The sequence below is a fragment of the Pelodiscus sinensis genome, chromosome 30 (genome assembly GCF_052426305.1).
Source record: "Pelodiscus sinensis isolate ZL-2025 chromosome 30, ASM5242630v1, whole genome shotgun sequence".
Taxonomy (NCBI): domain Eukaryota; kingdom Metazoa; phylum Chordata; order Testudines; family Trionychidae; genus Pelodiscus; species Pelodiscus sinensis.
In genome coordinates, this window is record NC_143081.1 from 6,286,458 (window position 1) to 6,296,420 (window position 9,963).

General features: G+C 54.1%; 1 non-coding gene across 1 annotated transcript; it reads right to left on the bottom strand.

Moving 5' to 3' along the window:
* Positions 1-9,488: 9,488 nt before the first annotated feature.
* Positions 9,489-9,658, bottom strand: LOC149521061 (U1 spliceosomal RNA). Its single transcript, XR_016348139.1, has one exon. It is a non-coding gene; the product is annotated as a U1 spliceosomal RNA (small nuclear RNA).
* Between the last annotated feature and the right edge of the window lie 305 nt (positions 9,659-9,963).

Genomic DNA, 9,963 nt, shown 5'->3' on the forward strand with positions numbered 1-9,963 from the left:
GACTCACTTATTTGCATATCCCACCTTATAAGAGACGCGCACTTTGCTCCTGCCAGAGCTATGACTGACTCGCTCTAGAGATCCCGCGCAGGAGTCGGACCTGTCCAGACTGGGTGTGTGTGCAGCGCTGGACACAAGGTGCGGGGACCCTCCTGGCACTTGTACCCATTAGGGCCGTGGTCAGCAATCAGAAGGTTTGGATCTCCTGGTAGATCTTGCAGCCTCCGACAAGCGATCCTGACTGGTTTGGCAAGAGGCTACGAAGAGGAGCTGTGACGGCGCGATGGGGTTCCCCTGTCTCCTGCACCCCGAAATGGCACAAACAGACTGCACCAGCCGGTGGAATAGAGGAAGTTTATTGCCTCTCCAGGATACAGCACAGCACAGATGTAGTCTGGTCACAGAGCTAGGCTAGGATGCCTCAGGCCCCCTTGAGATGGGGGAGACTGGGCCCCTAAACTCCAGCCCCTTTCCCTAGGCTGTCTCCTCCATGCTTCCAGCCAGCAACTCCCTAACCCTCTTCCCGCCCTGCCCCCCAGCCAGGGCAGCATTCCACCTTCCTTTGTTCCTCTCCATGGGAGGTGTCTGGCCATACTGGTTTGCATAGTGACTCATCCTGTTTTGCTGGGTCGTGGTACCCACGGCAGGCAGCCAGTGGGGGTTACCCCAGAGCCAGCAGCATAGAAACCAGCCAGGTACCCCCACTACGTCACAGCAGCCTTTAAGCTACCGCCCTTTGTCTCCCCCTCCAGAGTCTCCTGCTTGCTGGGCAGGGGAGGGAGAGACGGGCCCTGATGTCAGGGTGCCCCCTCTCTCCCTCCCTCCCTGTATTCTATCTCCACAGAATGGGGGGGGGCAAAACTGGGCTTGGCATGGAGGGTGTTTCCTGGCTACTTTTGAGAGTGGTGCAGAGCCAGGGCAGGGGTGGGCCTACCTTAGCCCCACTGCCCCACCACCCAGGAGGCATCTGCGGTAAGCAGTGTCTAGCTGGAGCCAGCTGAGAACAACTACCCAGTCGTGAACCCGCTCCTGTATATCCAGACCCTGTCTCGGGCTTAGCTCCGAGCCTCTCTCACACTCTGCATTCCTTAACGCAAGACTAGATGGGGGCGGGAGGGAGGATGGAGGGACCCCGTGGTCAGAGGGGTGTGGAGCTGTGGGGCTTGCTGGCGATATTTAGGGAGGCTACTTCTTTCAAAAAAAGGCCTCAAAGGTGTTTAGAGAGCTGCCTGCCCCCATGTCAATTAAACCTGAGCGCCTAACTCCCCTAGTCGCTCTGAGAATCCCAGTCAGTCAGATCCCTTTGTGCAACTTCCTCAAACAGGGTCCCCCGGCAGTGGAATTGCAGCGCCCCACTTCCTTTGGAGGCGGGGATTTCCTTTGGAGGAGGAGTCTCTCTTTGAGCCCCTCCCAGCCATTGCTCAGCGCCGCCAATGGACACACACAGTCACCCTCCCTACAGCGGTGGTTTGTGGTGAGCTGCAAGGAAATGGGCGGGGGGGGGGGGGATAGAACGGGAGGGGGGATCCAGGTCGGGTGTGACGCAGCATCGCGCTGTTCTGTCTCCTGGCAGGGGGGTTCCAGAGTCCGGCTGGACACAGAATGTCCCGCTACTGGTTCCTCTGCCCGTAGGCCAATGGGCAGGTGGGAAATCGCAGAAGGGAGGAGGGTCTGTCTGTGTCTGTCACACACCGTATGACATGAGCACGTGGGAACAGACACGTGGTGCGAGTATTTGAGTGCGCGAAGCCAGGGCCGGATTACGGAGGGCGAACAGACCCGGATCATCTCATCCCCTTAAGAACCACGGTCTCTGAACAGGTCCCGCAGAGCTCACTCTCCACAGCAAGGCCAGACCTACACAAGTCTGCGCTCCCATGTCCCCACCTGACCGAGGGCCCGAGCTCAGCCATGGCGCAGCGCACAGCAGTTTCCCTTGTCACCGCCACGGCCTGATTTACCCGGCAATGAAATCAGTTTTGTGTGTGAATGGAAGATCGGGCCTTCAACCCGGATTAAGAGTTTTGCTATTTCCAGCTCCAGCTGCGGCAAAGGAAACCAGTCTAGATAACACTGAGCCCTGCCAGGAGTGCAGGGGACTGGACTGGATGGTCTCTCTGGGCCCCTTCCAGTCCCATGAGTCTGTCCTAAAGAACAGGGGATTTATATCAGAGAGTTCCCATTCCAGTATCCCCTCCGTGCCGGTGTGTGTGGCGGAGGGATGGGAGGGGGGGGGGGGATTCCTGCTGCTCCCTCGCGGAGGACTCAGCCCTGTCAGTGTGGGGAGGGGGTGTCACATTACCAAATTGGAGGGAAGCAGCCAGATCGCTGCTGCACCCCTAGGTGGGGGTGTTGGCCCCAGAAATCTGTATGAAAGGGAGCCATGGGGGTATTGAATGGGAGCTTGTTGTTTTCTGATCCTGTATACACTGTTTATGTGAATATATAATGTCTGTGTGTGTAGATCTGTAATCTGTGTAGAAGCTGAATATTTCTGTGAATGGGTTAAGCATGGCTATGGACAGGCTGAGTAGCAAAGCCCTGTGGAACAATGACTCTCAATAGGCTATGGACACACCCAAAGAATGGGATTTGTCACCTGAGGGCAGCCAGCAGGAAACCTGACCAGGTGACTTGCTGCATACTGGAAGAGGCCAGGAAGGAGTATAAAGAGGCCATGTGGTCGATGCCATTTTGTTCTCAGCTCAGCACTTCATCCCAGAGGCAGCACTGCAGGGATTGAAGAGCCCGGAAGACCTGGGAACCCATCCTGATCTCAGGATGTGCAATAAGGACTTTTAACCAGCAGCTGCAACACCTCTGCTAGAGCCTGCATCGAGAACTGGGAGATTCGGTGCATGTAACGTACTGTACTTTAATAACCTTACTCTCATGCTTTTCTTTCTTGTGTTAATAAACCTTTAGTTTTAGATTCTAAAGGATTGGCCCAGCGTGATTTGTGGGTAAGATCCAGAGGGTAAATTGACCAGGGATCTGTGGCTGGTTTCTTGGAACCGGACAGGACTTGTTCGGGGTAGGTGGGATTGGGTGCTAGGACCCCCCACCTGTGTACAGGCCCGGGGCCATCTGGGGCACGGATATTGCTGGGGTGACGGAGGGGTTTTGCTCGGGAGGCTTCAGGCAGGCTGCTGAAGCGCTCTGTGAGACTGGTTTGTGGCCTGTTTGGAGAGGTCGCCAGTCGGGGGCTGTAAGGAACCCCGGATTCGAGCAATTCGCCCTGAGCGGACGCCCTAAGCTGTGCCCAGATACGGCCTGGTCCGTCACAGTGGCGTAGTCGGCAGGATCCACAGATCTTGGTCAATTGAGCTTTGGGATCAGGACCCCACGCTGTCTAAATTTGATTTTTGGTGTTGAGAGTTTGGTTGATTAAAGAGCCGCTGTGATGATCCCGGAATTATATGAAAGTCTGAGCAAAAGTGCTCTGAAGGATTTGTGCTTGGGGAGAGGCATTGCCTTTAGGAAAAGGGCCTCTAAACTAGATCTGGTAGTGTTGTTACTAACCAGAGATGTGGATGAAAGGGATCAGAAGCAAGCCAAGGAAGCTGCTGAAAGAAGGCAGAAGGCAGATGAAGAAATTGCTAAGAGACAGAAGGAGCTGGATCGGGAACTTGAGATGAGAAAAGCAGAACTTGAGGAGAAAAAGGCAGAATATGCTGAGAGACAGTGGAGGGAAGAGGTAGAGCATGTGAAGAAGATGGCCCTAGCCAAGGAGGAACATGCTAGACTTGACCTCCAGCTTAAGAGACTAAAAGAACAAGAGAGACTGTATCCTCCTGAAGGTTCAATGTATAACTCTGTGGGTATGCGGTGTGCTTATGATATGGCAGACGTATTTTGCCCAGCTGATGTGTTGACCCAACCCCAAAGCATGTGTGAATGCAAACCTTTTGTGTTACCTGTAGCTAACAGGGAGGTTTGGGAAGGGGGTGCATGTGGATATGAAAAGTTTCCTGGAGCTGGTCAGTCTCCCTGTAACCAAGGGGAAAGTGTCTCTACATGTGAGCCTGGGGGTGAGGGCCCATCTGATGCCTCAGAGGTGAGGCTGGAATCAGAACCAGGGCAGGAAGAGCCCAGAAATCAGGGAAATGTTTCTCTGAGGCAGCTTGGAGTGGCTGGCCAGAGTGAAGTTTTAGTTGAGGAGCTGGTGGCTGGTGAGGTTTGTGGAATTGAACCTGCACAAGCTGAAAGTGATTTGTGTGAAGAAGCACAGTGTGTGCAAGCTGGCAATTTGGCTGGTGGAAGTAGCAAGGGGGCAGTAAAGGAAGCTGTCTCAGTGGCTGGCTGTATGACTGAGATTAGCCAGGGGTGTTGGGACAAGGGAGAAGCTGTCTCTGGTTGTCTGGCTGTGTGTGGGGAAGAGTTTCTTCCTGTGTTTGAGGAAGGTGCCCCACAGCCTGTGAAGGCTGAGAGCAGTGTGGTTGTCCCAGAGTTGGGTCTGGATATGGCTAAGGCCCAGGAAGGGGGTGGCCCAAGGTTTGTGTCTGCTGGGGAGAGGGATGAGGTGACTCAGGTAGAGACAGTCAGTGTTTTACCAGAACCCCAGAGACCAGACAGTGGTGACCCTGATATTGTGCCTGATGCTGCTGTGTTGCTGGCAGAGGGGGGAGCTACTCGGTGGGAGCAGGGAGACCCCTTAGCCCGGGCACAAGGAGAGAATAAGGGTGTGTTAACTCTGGTGCCTAATGATGGTGTGGACGTTTACAGCCATCTAGAGAGCTGCACAGGGAGTGAAGATGCTTCTGACCCTGTCTCTTGTGGGTCTGTCTGTGTGCCTGAGAGGGGATTGTCTATGAATCCACCAGAGGGGCCAGAGATGACTCAGGGAGTAAGGGAATTGCTGGAGGAGTTGGTTGTGGCTCAGCAGGGCAAGGCTGCTGCAGAGCCAGAGACGGGTGAACTGCTGCTTAAGGAAGCTCATAGGGAGGAGAGTCCTGGCAGTGCTTGTAGCAAGCAGTTTGCAGTGACTGAGGGAGGTGACAGGACCTTGCTTGGAAAAGGCATTCAGGAGAAAGCTCTGCCTGTAAACGGCAGCAGCTTCTTGTGTGAGGCACTTGTTGCAGTGCCTGACAGACAGAACTTGTCTGTTAGCAGTGACTCCACTGACTTGGGTTTAGGGAAACCCAGTGTGGATGGTGGTGAAGAGGAGGGACTGAGGGTTGTTCCAGAGGAGGCAGGAACAGCCAGAGAACTGGAGCAGGCTGCTAACCCAGTGACTGTGGGTGACCAGCTTGCTGGGAAGTCAGTGTGTGTGGGACAGGATTGTTCCCAGGTGAGTGAGGAGAGTGGGAAGTTAGTGTCTCAGATTCAGGAGAAGGGCTGGGTAGCTAAGTATGCAGAGCAGAACAGCTGTGTGGTCACTCTCCCTAGGATGCAGGAGATGGCAGTTACGCTCCCATCTCTGGACACGGTGGACACTCATACTCAATCAGGGAAGTTGATATCTGGTTCCATGTGGAAACAGAGGTTGGAGGTGGACAGAGGAGAGACTTGGGAGTCTACAGCTTACTGCTGTTACCCCACTGAGTGGGGGAAGGGGGAGAATTCCAGGGCCATTGTGAGCCAGGGAGTCACGCCCAGCCAGCCCTTTGTCTCGGTCAGGCCAGAGGTTTCAGGCCTGGAGCCCAGAGGACAAGGGGGAGGGGCAGGACTTGTTTTGGCCAAGAAGATTTGCAGTTTAAACCTGAAGGGCCAAAACTGCAATGGGGTGGGGCCAGAGAAGGGGCCTGAGGGAGAATTTCAGTATACACCTGATATAGGATTGTTCTTGTTACTGATGTTAATTCTTGTAACCAATGGATTATTGTTGCAGAGAATTGTAACGGTATACAGTGTGCATGAGCTTATGAAAATACCATGTAATCTGTCTGGAGATGTACCAAACGACAGACGGTATGTAAGGGGACATTGTGATGTTGCTATTTGGTGGTTAACACTTGTAACTGGTCTTGGAACTTCTTACAGGACAAAAAGGGTTCCAGCCAGAAGGTCCTGTGTAAGAAGGGAAACTGAGGCACACCACCATTTTGGTTGGGGAGGCCTGTGATGCCCTCAGTGATGTTACTGGCATCACTTCCTGCATCAATTTTGCGTTGGGGGTGTCACATTACCAAATTGGAGGGAAGCAGCCAGATCGCTGCTGCACCCCTAGGTGGGGGTGTTGGCCCCAGAAATCTGTATGAAAGGGAGCCATGGGGGTATTGAATGGGAGCTTGTTGTTTTCTGATCCTGTATACACTGTTTATGTGAATATATAATGTCTGTGTGTGTAGATCTGTAATCTGTGTAGAAGCTGAATATTTCTGTGAATGGGTTAAGCATGGCTATGGACAGGCTGAGTAGCAAAGCCCTGTGGAACAATGACTCTCAATAGGCTATGGACACACCCAAAGAATGGGATTTGTCACCTGAGGGCAGCCAGCAGGAAACCTGACCAGGTGACTTGCTGCATACTGGAAGAGGCCAGGAAGGAGTATAAAGAGGCCATGTGGTCGATGCCATTTTGTTCTCAGCTCAGCACTTCATCCCAGAGGCAGCACTGCAGGGATTGAAGAGCCCGGAAGACCTGGGAACCCATCCTGATCTCAGGATGTGCAATAAGGACTTTTAACCAGCAGCTGCAACACCTCTGCTAGAGCCTGCATCGAGAACTGGGAGATTCGGTGCATGTAACGTACTGTACTTTAATAACCTTACTCTCATGCTTTTCTTTCTTGTGTTAATAAACCTTTAGTTTTAGATTCTAAAGGATTGGCCCAGCGTGATTTGTGGGTAAGATCCAGAGGGTAAATTGACCAGGGATCTGTGGCTGGTTTCTTGGAACCGGACAGGACTTGTTCGGGGTAGGTGGGATTGGGTGCTAGGACCCCCCACCTGTGTACAGGCCCGGGGCCATCTGGGGCACGGATATTGCTGGGGTGACGGAGGGGTTTTGCTCGGGAGGCTTCAGGCAGGCTGCTGAAGCGCTCTGTGAGACTGGTTTGTGGCCTGTTTGGAGAGGTCGCCAGTCGGGGGCTGTAAGGAACCCCGGATTCGAGCAATTCGCCCTGAGCGGACGCCCTAAGCTGTGCCCAGATACGGCCTGGTCCGTCACAGGGGGGCTCTGGACTCAGCTCTCCCCGCTGCTCTGGCTTCACTGCCCTGCTCAGAATCCGCTTCCCCTTTTGTGCCGGTCCCTGCTTCGCTCCGTGTCACTGTGTCTCTGGCACAGAAATACGTGGCGGTGTCTGCAGCTGTCAGCGCGCTGAGCCGCAGATAATACTTGGTGCTGGAGGAATCCACGGTGATGGCGATGCGGCCTTGCAGGGACGGGTTGTAGCTCGTGCCCCCGCTCCAGTATCCCATCCACTCCAGCCCCTGGCCCGGGGCCTGCCGTATCCAATGCCAGTAGTAGCTGCTGGTGACGGTGCCCCCGGTGACAGAGCAGGTGAGTGTGAGGGTCTCTCCGGGCTTCACCGCGCCCGGGCCGGACTCCTGGAGCTGGAGCTGGGACAGGGCACCTGGGAAAAGCAGGGATCGGTCAGACTCAAACCCGCCTTCCTCCTCTCTCAGCCCGCGCCGCCTCCCGCCGAGACTCACCCGAGGTCAGGGCCAGCAGGAGCAGCGGGAGGAGCGGGGAGTTCATGGTGCGCGAGGAGGGGACAGCTCGGCGCCTGAGGACACGGCCGGGGGCCACTACTTTAGTGCAGAACCGGGAGCGGGATTTTGCATAAGGAGGCAGCGCCCAAGGGAGGAGCTAGAAGGAGCCGATCAAAAAGCCCCTCTGGCTTCCTGGACAGGTCTCTCTCTCTCTCTCTCTCTCTCTGTCACTCTCACACACACACACTTTGCTCCGTCGCTACAAAGGATGAAAACACAAAAGCCCAGAGTGACTTAAACTCTCTCACCCCGCTCCAGTCTGTCTCATTAGTGTCTGGTTTATTCGTGTGAGCAAAGCAGGCGCCGAAGAAATCAAGTTTTGCTCCGTGGGACTCCCTGTTCCAACCCCCAAACACTTATCCCTGATGCATCCCAAACTCAACCCTTATTGAATATTGACGTCTGCTTATTGGTCATTAATTATCAATTGGAGGCAGAGGTAGGTAGCTAGGTGGGCGGTTAAATGTTTCTATTGCCTTATTAAGGGGGCTCTTGGCGCCCAGATCCCCAAATCTCAACCTGATATTCCCAAGGACAAGGGGCTCCGTTTCTGGAGAGTTTGCCAGCTGTTCTTTTCCCGATAACCTTATGAAGGCAGGAGAGTTTGTGACACGTTAAATGGGCTCCGAGCGCTTTCATTCCATTCACTGGAGCTGGGTCACGTTGGGTGTGCGGTGCTGGGGTGTAACCTGGAACAGGCACCAGGATGTCGGTTCCAGCCCCTGGCCAGACACCCTTTTTTGAAGGTGACCTAGTAATTTTAACTCCGGATTCCAGCCTCGTGCTCAAACGTGGCATTTTGCTGCCCTCATGTGGCTCTGTCCCATTGGTGAGCGTGGGAACTATTTCGCTCTTTTTCCTTAAGGTTCATGTAACTTGACCGTTTCTTTTTGCCTGTGAGGCATCGGGGACAGGAGGTTTGATTATTCGTGGTTGGAAGTCAGTTTCCAGGATTGTCCCTGCACCGCACAAACCGCATCTTTCTTCCCACTTGGAAAAGAGGTAGGGGGTATGTGACGACGCGTTGGGGTTTCCCCTTCTCCTGAACCCCCGTAGTGGCACGAACAGACTCCACCACCCAGTAGACTAGAGGAGGTTTATTGCTTCCCCAGGATACAGCACAGATGTAATTTGCTTACAGGGCAGGCCAAGGATGCCTCAGCCCTCCCTTGATGGGGGGGGGTGTCTCTTGTGATTCTGGAGATGGGGGAGACTAGGCCCCTGAACCGCAGTCTGTTGCCTAGGCTGCTTCCTCCATGATACCAGCCAGAAACCTAACTAACTCACTTCCAGCCCTGCCCCGAAGCCAGGGGCTCCTCTCCACCTTCTTCCTATTGTTCCTGTCCCGGAGAGAACTGGTCAGACAGGTTCGAAGCCCCCTTTGCATAATGACTCATCGCCTGCCCTGATGGGCCGTGCTAAAGACAGCAGCCAGTGGGAGTCACCCACAGCCCACCGCCCAGCATAGCAACCAGCAAGGTACCCCAACTACGTCACAGGGCGTATTGAGGACAAGAGTTAACCCGTGAGGTCAGAGCATTCCATCCTGACGGCCCTAGGCAGTTCTGCGCCCCGGCAGGGCGGTTTTGCGCGTGTCTCTGCTGCCCGGTGCTGCAGTCGCGGGAAGTTCCGCAGCTCTGGTTTGTTTCTCTATAACCAGATCAAGATTGAAACAAAAAACAGGACTATGTAGCCCTTTAAAGACTAACAAGATGGTTTATTAAGTAGTCTTTAAAGAACTACATCGCCCTGTTTTTTGTTTTAGTTACACCAGACTAACAGGACTATGTTTGTTTCACGGACCAAGACTATTTTTCTTTCACCAATAATATCAGGGGAAAGCGCGCACTCAATCCCCCACTACCACAAATTGCGCAGTCGAGTTTCCAGTATTGGAAAAAATCGCAGGGATCAACGCACCCGCAGTGCAATGGATAGGCCTCACCCTGGGAAAACCATTTTCTTGAGGTGGTATTCTCCCCCCCCCCCACCAAATAAGCATAAACTCTTGTCCTAGAGTCTAAATCACTTTATTTCTACAAGCCTGTCAGGATTCCCCTCGCTGTGTCTCGCACAGTAATAGCGGGCGGTGTCTTCGGGCTTCCCGCCGGTCATTTGCAGGTGTAGGAGGCTTCTGCGGTCATCTCTGGAGACGGTAAATCGGCCTTTTACCGAGTCGCTGTAGTATGTGGTCGAGCCGTGAATCTGGGCGAACCACTCCAGCCCCTTCCCGGGAGCCTGCCGGAACCAGAGCATCCAGTAGCTGCTGAAGGTGAAGCCGGAGGTTTTGCAGAAGAGGCGCAAAGA